Raw genomic sequence first — 11,466 nt, 5'->3', positions numbered from 1 at the left:
GAGCATCAGACTCTTGATTTTGGCTCCAGTTTTTTTTTTTTAATTTTTTTTAATGTTTATTTATTTTTGAGACAGAGAGAGACAGAGCATGAGCAGGGGAGGGGCAGAGAGAGAGGGAGACAGAATCGGAAGCAGGCTCCAGGCTCTGAGCCATCAGCCCAGAGCCTGACGCGGGGCTCGAACTCACGAACCGTGAGATCGTGACCTGAGCAGAAGTCGGACGCTCAACCGACTGAGCCACCCAGGCGCCCCTCCGGTTTTGGAATAGAGCCCTGTGTCATGCTCTGCACCAAGTGTGGAGTCTGCTTGAGATTCTTTCTCTTTCTGTCTCTCTCTCTGCCCTTCTCCCCCGCTTTCGTGCTCTGAAAATAATTAAAATTAAAATTTAAAAAAGTAAAGACGAGTAATGAGTAATACTGGTTGATGAATGTATGTGTGTGTGTGAGTGCACACGCACAGGATTTACACCTGTGTTATGTTAAAAAGGTCTTTTCCTTTTATCAGAATATTTATGAGGAATGAATATTAAATGATATCATATTTTTAATGTTTCTCTTATTTATTCTTTTTCCTCTTTTGATTTATCTATATGGCGAATTGGATTAATGGATTTCCTTATGCCACTCTATCCTTCCTGACATAAATGTGCTTAGTCAAGTTGTTTTCAAATCCTGCAAAATAATGTTAGTATATTTCAATTAGACATTTTGCATCTGTAGTTTTAAATCGGACTGGTCCATGAAGATTGCTGTACAATCTTTATAAGATTTTGGCTTTGTGAAACACTGGGATGTTTTACTTCTTTCTCTGTGCTTTAGAATAGATTTAATAGTAAGAAAATGATTGATTTCCTGAAAATCTGAAAGAAGTTGCTCATAAACATATCTAAGTTCTGCTTTTTTTTCTTCTTTCTTTCTTTCTTTTTTGGTATATAGCTTTTGACCACTTTTGTCCAAGATTATTTATCTGTTTAGATTTTCTACTTACTTTGAGTCTCTATTGGTCATTTATATTTCCTTCAGTATTGTCCATTTCATTCAGATTTTAAATAGTATTAGCATAGGATTGGGCAAATGTTGACTGAATCCCCTCCCTTGTATTTCTCATCATTTCTTCTGTACCCATCTGTAAACCCTTTCTCATTCCTAATTTGTATATTTATATTTATGTTTTGCCTTTCTTTTTTATTATGTTAGCTAGTGGCTTATCAGTTTTGCTTGCTTCCTCCCATCCCAAAGAATAGATCTTAGATTTATTCATCAGTTATGTTGTTTTCCTGATTTTGAAATAATTCATTTTGCTTTGTTTTTAAAAACTTTTTTAGGGGCGCCTGGGTGGCTCAGTCGGTTAAGCGTCTGACTTCAGCTCAGGTCATGATCTCACGGTTCGTGAGTTCAAGCCCCACATCGGGTTCTGTGCTGTCAGTTCAGAGCCTGGAGCCTGCTTCAGATTCTGTGACTCCCTCTCTCTCTGCCCATCCCCCACTCACGCTCTGTCTCTCTCTATCAAAAAATGAATAAACATTAAAAACATCTTAAAAACTTTTTTAACGTTTATTCATTTTTGAGAGGGAGAGAAAGAGAGACAGAGTGTGAGCAGGGGAGGGGCAGAGAGAGAGGGAGACAACAGAATCTGAAGCAGGTTCCAGGCTCCCAGCTGTCAGCACAGAGCCCGATGCGGGGCTCGAATCCACGAACCATGAGATCATCATCTGAGCTGAAGTCAGACGCTTAGCGGACTGAGCCACCCAGGAGGCAACCACCGTGGGATCTTTTTAAGTGCAGGGCCCTGTGTACACACTCGTGAAGCTGGCCCTGCCAACATGCCTCTGGGCTCTGTTCCTATCCCTAACTCACCTCCCCACCGAAGGTACCCACCCGCCTGACTTCAGATAGCAAGAATAGCTCTGCCTGTAGTCTTCTGTGTCTAACTCCTATTGCCTAGTATTATGTTCGTGAGGATCATCCGTACTTTCACATGTAGTTGAAGTTTATACATTCTCATTGGTGTATGGTTACAACTATGTAATTCAGTTTTGTAATTCAGTTTTGGTTTCTCACTGACTGAAGAATTGTTTAAGACAACTTGAAAACTTTTCTACTCTGAGCACACTAGGCCATGGATCAACTTCCTAGTTTCAGGCTCTTTTCCTCTGAATGAGTGGGTCCTTACTCATAGAATATATAGTATGAATAAGAAACAGTGAGCTTTATTCCCTCCTCATGTTCTTCTGATACACAGTGACAAAGAAAGATGAAGTTAGCTGAATTCATTTTAACATTTACTGGTGTCATGATCTTTTACAACACTGGAGAGGATTTGGAATGGTGAAGGTGCATTAGGAGAGCATTTCAAACCTTATGTGGTATTGATCCTCTCTCTTTTAAAGAGTAGCCATTCTCCTTTTCGTTCAAGGCTGCCATGAATTTGGAGAGTGAGATGTAGGAGATCCTGAACATTTTGCCAGTGAGCTGCTTGCTTTCACTCTTTCTCTCTTCAACAAAATGAGTAGTTCCCCCCCCCCTTTTTTAAAGATTATTTATTTTTAAGTAATTTTTACACCCAGCATGAGGTTCGAACTCACAACCCCAAGATCAAGAGTCATAAGCTCTTCCAGCTGAGCCAGCCAGGTGTCCCCAAAATGGGTAGTCTTTTTATTTATTTTTATTTATTTCTTTAAAAAGTTTTTATTAATTAAACATTAATTTTTAATGTTTATTTATTTTTGAGAGAGAGAGACAGAGTATAAATGGGGGAGGGTCAGAGAAAGAGGGAGACACAGAATACCAAGCAGGCTCCAGGCTCTGAGCTGTCAGCACAGAACCCAACACGGGGCTCGAACCCATGAACTGCGAGACATGACCTGAGCCGAAGTCGGATGCTTAATCAACTGAGCCACCCAGGCGCCCCCAAAATGGGTAGTCTTAGAACAATAGATAGGTGGGAGGCAACGGGCAAGCATCTACTCACTCCCAACAGAAGATGGCTCGTTGTGATAAACAGCGGCTAAGTTACAATGGCTACAGAACTCCCTGAGAGAAGTGCACAGTTCAAGGCAGATGGCCTCCCCATATTTACTAACACTCTGTCCTGGACAGGCACCCTTCATTTAGCGGATTGTCACCAGGGCTGATCAGAGAGTGTGTGTGTCTTCTTCTACTCCTAACCCAGGGTAAGCATACATACCTTCAGTGGAAGATGGCAGCAGATATACAAAGATGGAAGCAGGAGGATACATACCTGCAAGAGAACAACTGGTAGCAGTGTTATCACATGGTTCAGAAAATGAGAATGTCATCAGATGGTCTGTGGCTGTAGTTCTGCATCTTTCCTCAGTTCTACTCACTACTCTCTTGCCTCAGACATAAAGCTGTCCATAGCTAGTGCTCCAGAATAGGAAATATCACACTGAACTACACGGTGCAAATAAAACTTCTATTTTATGATCCTGTTCTTCCAAAATTAGAGCATTTTTTGTTTTTCTCTGGCCTTTTTTTCCTCCTTGGTTTTAAAATTAGAGTTATGGGGCTCCTGGGTGGTTCAGTTGGTTGTGTCCAACTCTTGATTTTGGCTCAGATTATGATCTCATGGGTTTGTGGGTTCGAGCCCCACACTGGGCTCTGCACTGATGCAGAGCCTGCTTCAAATTCTCTCTCTACTCCTCCCCCACTTGTACATGCTCTCTCTCTCAAAATAAACAAACTTAAAAAAAAATCCGGAGCGCCTGGGTGGCTCAGTTGGTTGAGTGTGTGACTTCGGCTCAGGTCATGATCTCACAGTTCATGAGTTTAAGCACCACTCTGGCTTGTCTGCTGTTGGCACAGAGCCTCTTCGGATCCTGTGTCTCCCTCTCTCATCATTCCCCTGCGCTCTCTCTGTCTCTCAAAAATAAATAAAGCATTTTTTTAATTAAGAGTTATGTACCTTTCTGTTACTGTTAATATACAGTCTCATTTATATTTTATTTTCAAAATCAATAGTTTTCCAGTCAAAAAATAGAGAACAGGGTAGATAGATCCTGTTCTCTTCGTCTCTGACAGGGAAGAGAGAAGAGCAGATACATGACATGATCAAAATAGAGCACTAGTGGAGGACAGAGGAAGGTCTTTTGTGCCTTTTCCACTGTGCTGGCTCCTACCAGGGCATCAGCACTCCCGGACCGTCAAGGGAGAAAGTACATCTGCAGGAGGAAGTCACTACCTGACCATCCTCAGAGTCCCCCAGCTGGGAGGGTGGCCTCCCTCTTGCTGGGAAGGACTCTCGTGCCTCAACTTGCAAAGAGAGGAAGACCATCAAGCCAGAGCACCTATGTGCTTTAGAACTCAACTCAAGGACCAGAAACAACAGGAGTCCGAGGAAATCTCTGTAGAAGGTACAAATGCCAGTGGGCCACTTGATAGTGTTGCGCTTGTGAGAGCTGCCAGTGTGGGTGGGGGCCTTTCCATGCCTTTTTGTGAACTAATCCTGAGTAGAAGATCCTGGTTGCTGTTTCCTCATAGCCTGGACATCTGTGGTATGACTTCTCTGTTGACTCCTTTGCTCCTGAAGGAGCTCCAACGCCAATGCCAATGAATAGATGAGAATGAATGGGACATGGAGAACCAGAACAGGGATGGAGTTTCACCTCTAGTGGGCACTTCTCTTAGAAACCCTCCTGGTCCCTGGGCCGGGTTTGGCTGGACCAGTGGCTTTGAACTCTCAAGGCTAAAATACCCTGTGTATTAGTTTCCTGTTGCTGCTGTAACAAATTGCCACAAACTTCTGGTTTAAAATCACACACACACACACACACACACACACACACACTCACAAAGACACAAATTTATTCTATCATGTTTCTGGAGGTCAGAAGTCAGAAATTAGTTGCCAGGGTTAAAGTCAGGGTACATCAGGGCTGGTTCCTTTTGGAAGTTCTGAGGGAAAAAATCCATTTTCCTTGCCTTTTTCAGCTTCTAGTAGCCACCTGTATTCCATGGTTTATGGCCTCTTTCTCCATCTTTGAGTCACATCACTCCAATCTCTGCTTCTGTCACCACAGGACTTTCTCCTCTGTCTCTTCCCATATTCCTCTTATAAGGACCACATCGGGTTCACTCAGATAATCCAAGATTGCCTCCCCATCTCAAGATGCTTAATCACATATGCAAAGTCCCTTTAGCCATAAAAAATAACACTCATAGATTCTGGGGATTAGGACATGGGGGGGCATTATTTAGCCTACCAAATCTTATGACCAGTCCACCCCAGGAACTCCCAGAGCACCCCACTCAGAAGCCTCCCACTCAGTGCTGTGGCTTGGAGGAGCCTGATACAAGACTCTCCCATAATTTATCTAAGTGGTCCTCCATTAAGCTGTTTTGAAACTTTTGCTATTATGAGCAATGTTGCTTCAAGTATTCTTGACATCACTTGACATCACTTCTCCACACGTGAATATATCCTTAGGGTACATTATTAGGAGTAGAATTGTTGGGTCAAAGGACATGTGCACTTTAAACCTATTTCCCTATATCCTTACCAATAATAAATCAACTTTTTAATATATGGGGTACCTTAATGTCTCAGTCGGTTAAGTGTATGACTTAGCTCAGGTCATGATTTCACCGTTCCTGAGTTTGAGCCTCTTGTCAGGCTCTGTGCTGATAGTTCAGAGCCTGGAGCCTGCTTTGGGTTCTGTGTCTCCCTCTTTCTCTGCTCCTCCCCAACTCATGCTCTGTCTCTGTCTGTCTGTCTGTCTCTCTCTCTCTCTCTCTCAAAAATAAACATTAAAAAAATGAAAAAATTTATTTGGTCAATATGATTATAAAGCCAAAAGTGGCTGTCAGATTGGGCAAGGAGATAAAACTAGTTTCCCAGGTCTGATGTGGGCATATCCTTCTCAGTATCATCCCAGCGACTGAGGGAGGCAGTCAGGGTCCTTCTCTTCCCATCACTCACCCTGTTTTCTCCCAGCATGAAATAATTTCCTTCCAGGTAGAGAAAAGAGCACCTTGCCCTCTACCTCCAGCCCAGGCACAGCTGGTTGAGTCAGAAGGAGGTGGTGAAGTAGTGTATAGTTGTGGATTGCTCCCTGGACCTACATAGCACCTCCTGCTGGAGACTGACTTCAAGGCTTATCATAGTGCCTTTAATTCATTAACTAGTTGCTTTCTTTTTGACTCTGAAATACCCACAATAGCAAAGCCAGCTTCACAATAGCAAAGCCAGCTTCACAATAGCGAAGATCATTTTTGCATTAAAAAAAATGGTCCACTTTTGTACTGTTCCTGATTTTCTGTTGAAAAGAACATTAAGCAATTTCTGGATGTTAGGAAAGCCCTAAGACAGCTGAGAGGCTGCTTGCTTGATCAGTTTATCTGGGTAAAAGATCTGGTGAATGTTAAGAGCTGCTCTCAGGACGCTTATCGCTTAAAGCCTGCCACTGGCTTGGAGCAAAACTTTCCTATTTAAAAAGATAAGACAACCTCCTTGCCACAGCAGAGATTTTACCCCTGCTTTCTCCGTAGAATTGTCTGCCTGCCACGGGGACTGAGTCTGTAACCCAGATTAGAGCTGTTTTTCACAACCCTTTGTTAGGCAGGATTGTACCTAATGAAGCAAAATGAAACCCCTGCTTGGGGACTGGAGGGTTCTCTGTGCCTCTCAAGCCAGGTGAGTTTAGAGCTGGAGGGAGCAGCTACAGGTCACCCACTGCTCTGCAAGGCCTCCAGGAGTTATGGGGGAGCCGAAGTTCCAGGTTATACTAACGGAGCCCATGCTCTAAAAGGAGAAACAGATAATATATTTCCAAAACACAAGTCATACCTCTTGTGTGACAGTGAAAAGAGAAGGATTGATGGAAGAGCTTTCCCCAGTAGGGCAGGCTACATAATCTGTGGGACTCAGTGCAAAAAGAAAATGTGAGCCTCTTGGTCAAAAAACAGGAAAAAAGTTCTGTTAAAGGTATGTATAAAGCCAGACACAAAAAGACAAATAGTGATGCCACTTATATGACATACTGAGAATAGTCAAATTCATAGAAAGTGAAAGTAGAAGGGTGGTTGCCAGGGGCTGGGGGTGGGGGGGAGGTGGGAGTTCTTGTTTCAGTTTGGGAAGATGAGAAAGTTCTGGTGATGGATGGTAGGGATGTTTGCACAATGATGTGGATGTGCTTAATAACACTGAACTGCACACTCAAAAATGGTTGAAATGGTAAATTTTATGTTATACGTATTTTACAGCCACCGCCCCCCTGAAGGAATGCATGAGCTTTTTCCTTATTTTGAGGTCTCTCTCTCTTGACTTGTGATGGTGTTTTTATTTGAATTTTACCTTTCATCTTTATATATTTGCTATCTAGCATCATTCTAAGTAAAGAAAAATTAATCTTAAATTTTTAGCATGAATTTTACCTTTCATCTTTATATTATGCAATGCCAGGGTTTTGTTTTGTTTTGTTTTGCTTTATTTTGTTTGTTTTTGAGAGGGAGAGAGAGAGAGAGCGGGGCAGGGGCAGAGGCAGAGAGAGAGGAAGATAGTCTGTGCTGACAGCAGAGAGCCCCATGTGGGGCTCGAACTCATGAACCATGAGATCATGACCTGAGCCAAAGTCAGACCCTTAACGGCTGAACCACCCAGATGCCCCTGTAATGCCAGTTTTAAATAAAAATATCATAGTGTTGAACTTGTATTTGAAATCACTGAAATTACATGATTCAAATTTTGTGGCTCCTCCTAGAGGGCACCTCAAGCTGGCTAGAAGGATCAAACACCAGCCAGGCTCAGGAAAGGTGGAAGGAGGAAGTGAGGACGCCCAGGTGCAGAGCCTATAGAAAGAGTCCTCTGGGTCATGGGACTTCACAGGTGCCTGAGGTGGTGCCGGTCTGGGCCTGAGAGCTATCAGGTCCCCCTTCCCACAGGCCTACTCCTCCAGCCCACGAGAAACAGGCTACTCCCAGGGATCTTCAAAATTCAGAACTGGGACACACTCAGTACAGGATGTGCACGAGGCCTCATCCCTGTCAGGACTTGGCTAACATCGGTTGCCCACCTCAGCTTTGTGCTGCTGCCTGCCTGGAGTGAGGATGGCCGCCACCACGCCTGACTCCACAGGGGCATGTGCCTGACACTGACCTGTTGAAAGCAGAGGGCAATTGCAAGTTGAGGGAGAGACCGGGTCAGGTAGGGGAGTGACAGAGAACCCATCCACAGAGGCTGTAGGTGGGACTGTGTCCCATTGCTCCATGAGACTTCACCTGCAGAACACACATTCAGGGGCACCTGTGTGGCTCAGTCGGTTAGGTTAGGCAACTGACTTCAGCTCGGGTTATGGTCTTGAGGTTTGTGAGTTCAAGCCCCATAATGGGCTCACTGCTGTCAGCCCAGAGCCCTCTTTTGTTCCGTTCCTCTGTCTCCCTCTCTGCCCCTCCCCTGCTTGCATTCTCTCTCTCTCTCAAAAATAAATAAACCTAAAAAAGAAAGAACGCACAAAGATAAAACTATTAAGAATTCCAAGACTGGGGGCGCCTGGGTGCTCAGTCGGTTAAGCGTCCGACTTCAGCTCAGGTCACGATCTCGAGGTCCGTGAGTTTGAGCCCCGCGTTGGGCTCTGGGCTGATGGCTCAGAGCCTGGAGCCTGCTTCCGATTCTGTGTCTCCCTCTCTCTCTGCCCCTCCCCCATTCACGCTCTGTCTCTCTGTCTCAAAAATAAACGGTAAAAACAAAATAAAAAAAAAAAAAAGAATTCCAAGACTGCAACCACAGTGCATTAAATCCCAAGTGCAGAGTCTGGTCAACTGTACTGGTCACAAGTCCATGAGCCAGCCTTATTCCTCAGTCAAAAGAGAAGAGGGTATTTGGCTGGAGTATTCTTTGTAAGATCTCTGAGGAAACCTAAGTATAGAGAATGCTTAAGTGGAAGGGGCTGAGGCAGCCTTTTTGCACTTCCCACATGCTCCCTTTCCTTCCTTGGCAACAGACTCCAGCTGTGCCCCTTTCCTTTTTGCCCTCTGCTTTCTTACTGTTGGGATCTACTAATAGTTGACTGGTCTATAGTCTTTTATATATATATATATATATATATATCTTTTTATATTTATTTTTGAGAGAGAGAGCATGACTGGGGGAGGAGCAGAGAGAGAAAGAGACACAGAATCCGAAGCAGGCTCCAGGTTCCGAGCTGTCAGCACAGAGCCTGATGTGGGGCCTGAACTCATGAACCGTGAGATCATGACCTGAGCCAAAGTTGGATGTGTAACTGAGCCACGCACGTACCCCAACTGGTCTACAGTCTTATGTGAGCTAGGAAACACTGGAACACAAATTCCTTGGAGTCCAGTCCATTTTAGTGCTGAATGCATGGTTTCCCGACATTACTTACCTAGTCCTGGAGCTGCCGTGCAGGAAAGGCAGCATGTGATATCACCCAAATGACCACCCCAAGGTGGAGGGGCACAGAGAGCTGTCCGGCCTTCGGGGCAGCTGCCACCTTTGGAGAGTTGAGGAAGCCAAGTTCTTCTCTTACTCTATTTCCTAAATTCTTAATGACTGCAGACTGTAGGCAATGTTCTTTTTCTCTGTAGTGGCCTCAGGTTGTGTCTGGGAGAGTGAGGGGTTTTCTTAGACTAAGTTTTGCCTTGAGCAACTGCCTGGATCCCATTGCAGTTATGCTCCAACAGGCTCCATTTGTAAAGTACTTGTGTTTCATCAAGGGTCTTTGGGGACTTTCCAACTTTGGAGGGCTCCTTTATGCACCCTACACTCTGAAGAAACCCTGCACCAGCTTAACTAGCAACTGTCTGCACATCAGCTGGAGTCTTCCCTTGGGGGAAATGTGCCACCACCCATCCCCAGGAAGGCAGGTAGGGGACAAACCAGCAGTGTCCCTCTGCCCTTTTCTCTGGTGCCGGTAGGAAGGCATTTTCTTTGGAGCTGAGGGATAAACAGGCCTGCCAGCAGAGTCCAGCTCAGCCCTGTCCAGTCTAGCTGGCAAAGGAGCTGGGGTGAGGGAGAAAGCCTGGAATCTGAGCACAGGCAGTAAGGGGCCCAGGGAGGCTGATAGCGTGGGCTTGGTCCTGGGAAGCACAGCAGGCCTAGCTGGGCCCAGCAGAGGAGCCCCGTCAGCAGCCAGGACTGGGGCTGGGAGGCCAGAGCACCACCCTGTGACTTTGCAGATCCTCTTCTTTCTCTGCCTCCCCATACCAGCCCCTTTCTGAGACTTAGCAGGCCTTAGCTGTGAGTTCTTTGTGTGCTTTAAGGTCTCAGGCAAGAGAGAAGACAGGATCTGTGTGTGACTAAGACCCTTTCTAATGTTAAATATCTGTGAAGAGCTTTGAAGAGAAAGCAACCAGTCGCCTGCCCAACCCTGAAGGGTTTCCCATTTCAGATAAGTAAGTCATGACCCTTTTTTAGCAAGACTTCAAAGAACCTCATCAAAGATAACATTTGTATTAAATACAACAGTACATTTTTTCCTTTTTTACCATAAAGCTTGAAATGAAACATGAGAGCGGCATTTCAGCTCTCTGGCAAACAAAGCACAGTGAACACGGTGAAGGAATGATTACTGCAGGGCAGGCCTCCCCCTCCTTTCTTTTTTGGAACTTGGTGGACCCTAAGCTAAATTTTTGACATTAGACATGGTTTTTCGAGTGTTCTGGTCATTGGGCAATCAGAAAATACCAGAGCTCATCTTGATAATCTTTGCCGCCAGCATCATCTGAGAAGGCAGTTGTGGTGTGGTGAAAGCACACTGGACATGAGGGTCAGACTGGGTTCTCTGGGGTGCCTGGGTGGCTCAGTTGGTTGAACATCCGACTCTTGCTTTCGGCTCAGGTCATGATCTGAGTTCGAGCCCTGCATTGGGCTCCATGCTGACAGTGGGGAGCCTGCTTGGGATTCTTTGTCCCTCTCTGCCCCTCCCCCACTCATGCGTGTGGGCACTCTTTCTCTCTCAAAATAAGCATTTAAAAAAAAAAAAAAAAGCCTGGGTTCTCAAGTCTTTGCCTTGCCTCTTCACAGTCGGAGGGCCTGGGTGGAGACACAACTTCTTTGGACCCTCTGTTTCTCCTTGTATAAATGGGGATAATGGGGATAATAAATCCTGTATATCTCACAAAATTGTTAGAAGAGCATAACAATGTATGAAAAAATACTTATTCTGTGCTTGATAAACAATATACTCTCAATATATGTGTGTTGTGTTATAACTGATGGCATTTGTGCTCTTTTCTACCACACTCTCTCCCACACCCATACCACGTTAATAAAACAAATATAAAGGTAACATTTTAAAAATTGCTGTATTCAAAATTAATAATAAACTTTAGGGTAAATAAGCTTTAAAACAAAAGTACATAAGCAAAAATAAATAATTTACACGGACCCACTAACCTAATTTTCAGAGGAAAGCCATGTCCAATTACAGCACTATTATCCCGGGCTCCAGCCTATGGTCAAACTTTGATAGTTCATTATTTTTAAAAAACT

This window comes from Lynx canadensis, chromosome D1 (assembly GCF_007474595.2).
Source record: "Lynx canadensis isolate LIC74 chromosome D1, mLynCan4.pri.v2, whole genome shotgun sequence".
In the NCBI taxonomy this organism is placed as follows: Eukaryota; Metazoa; Chordata; class Mammalia; order Carnivora; family Felidae; genus Lynx; species Lynx canadensis.
Note: the sequence above shows the minus strand (reverse complement) of the source record.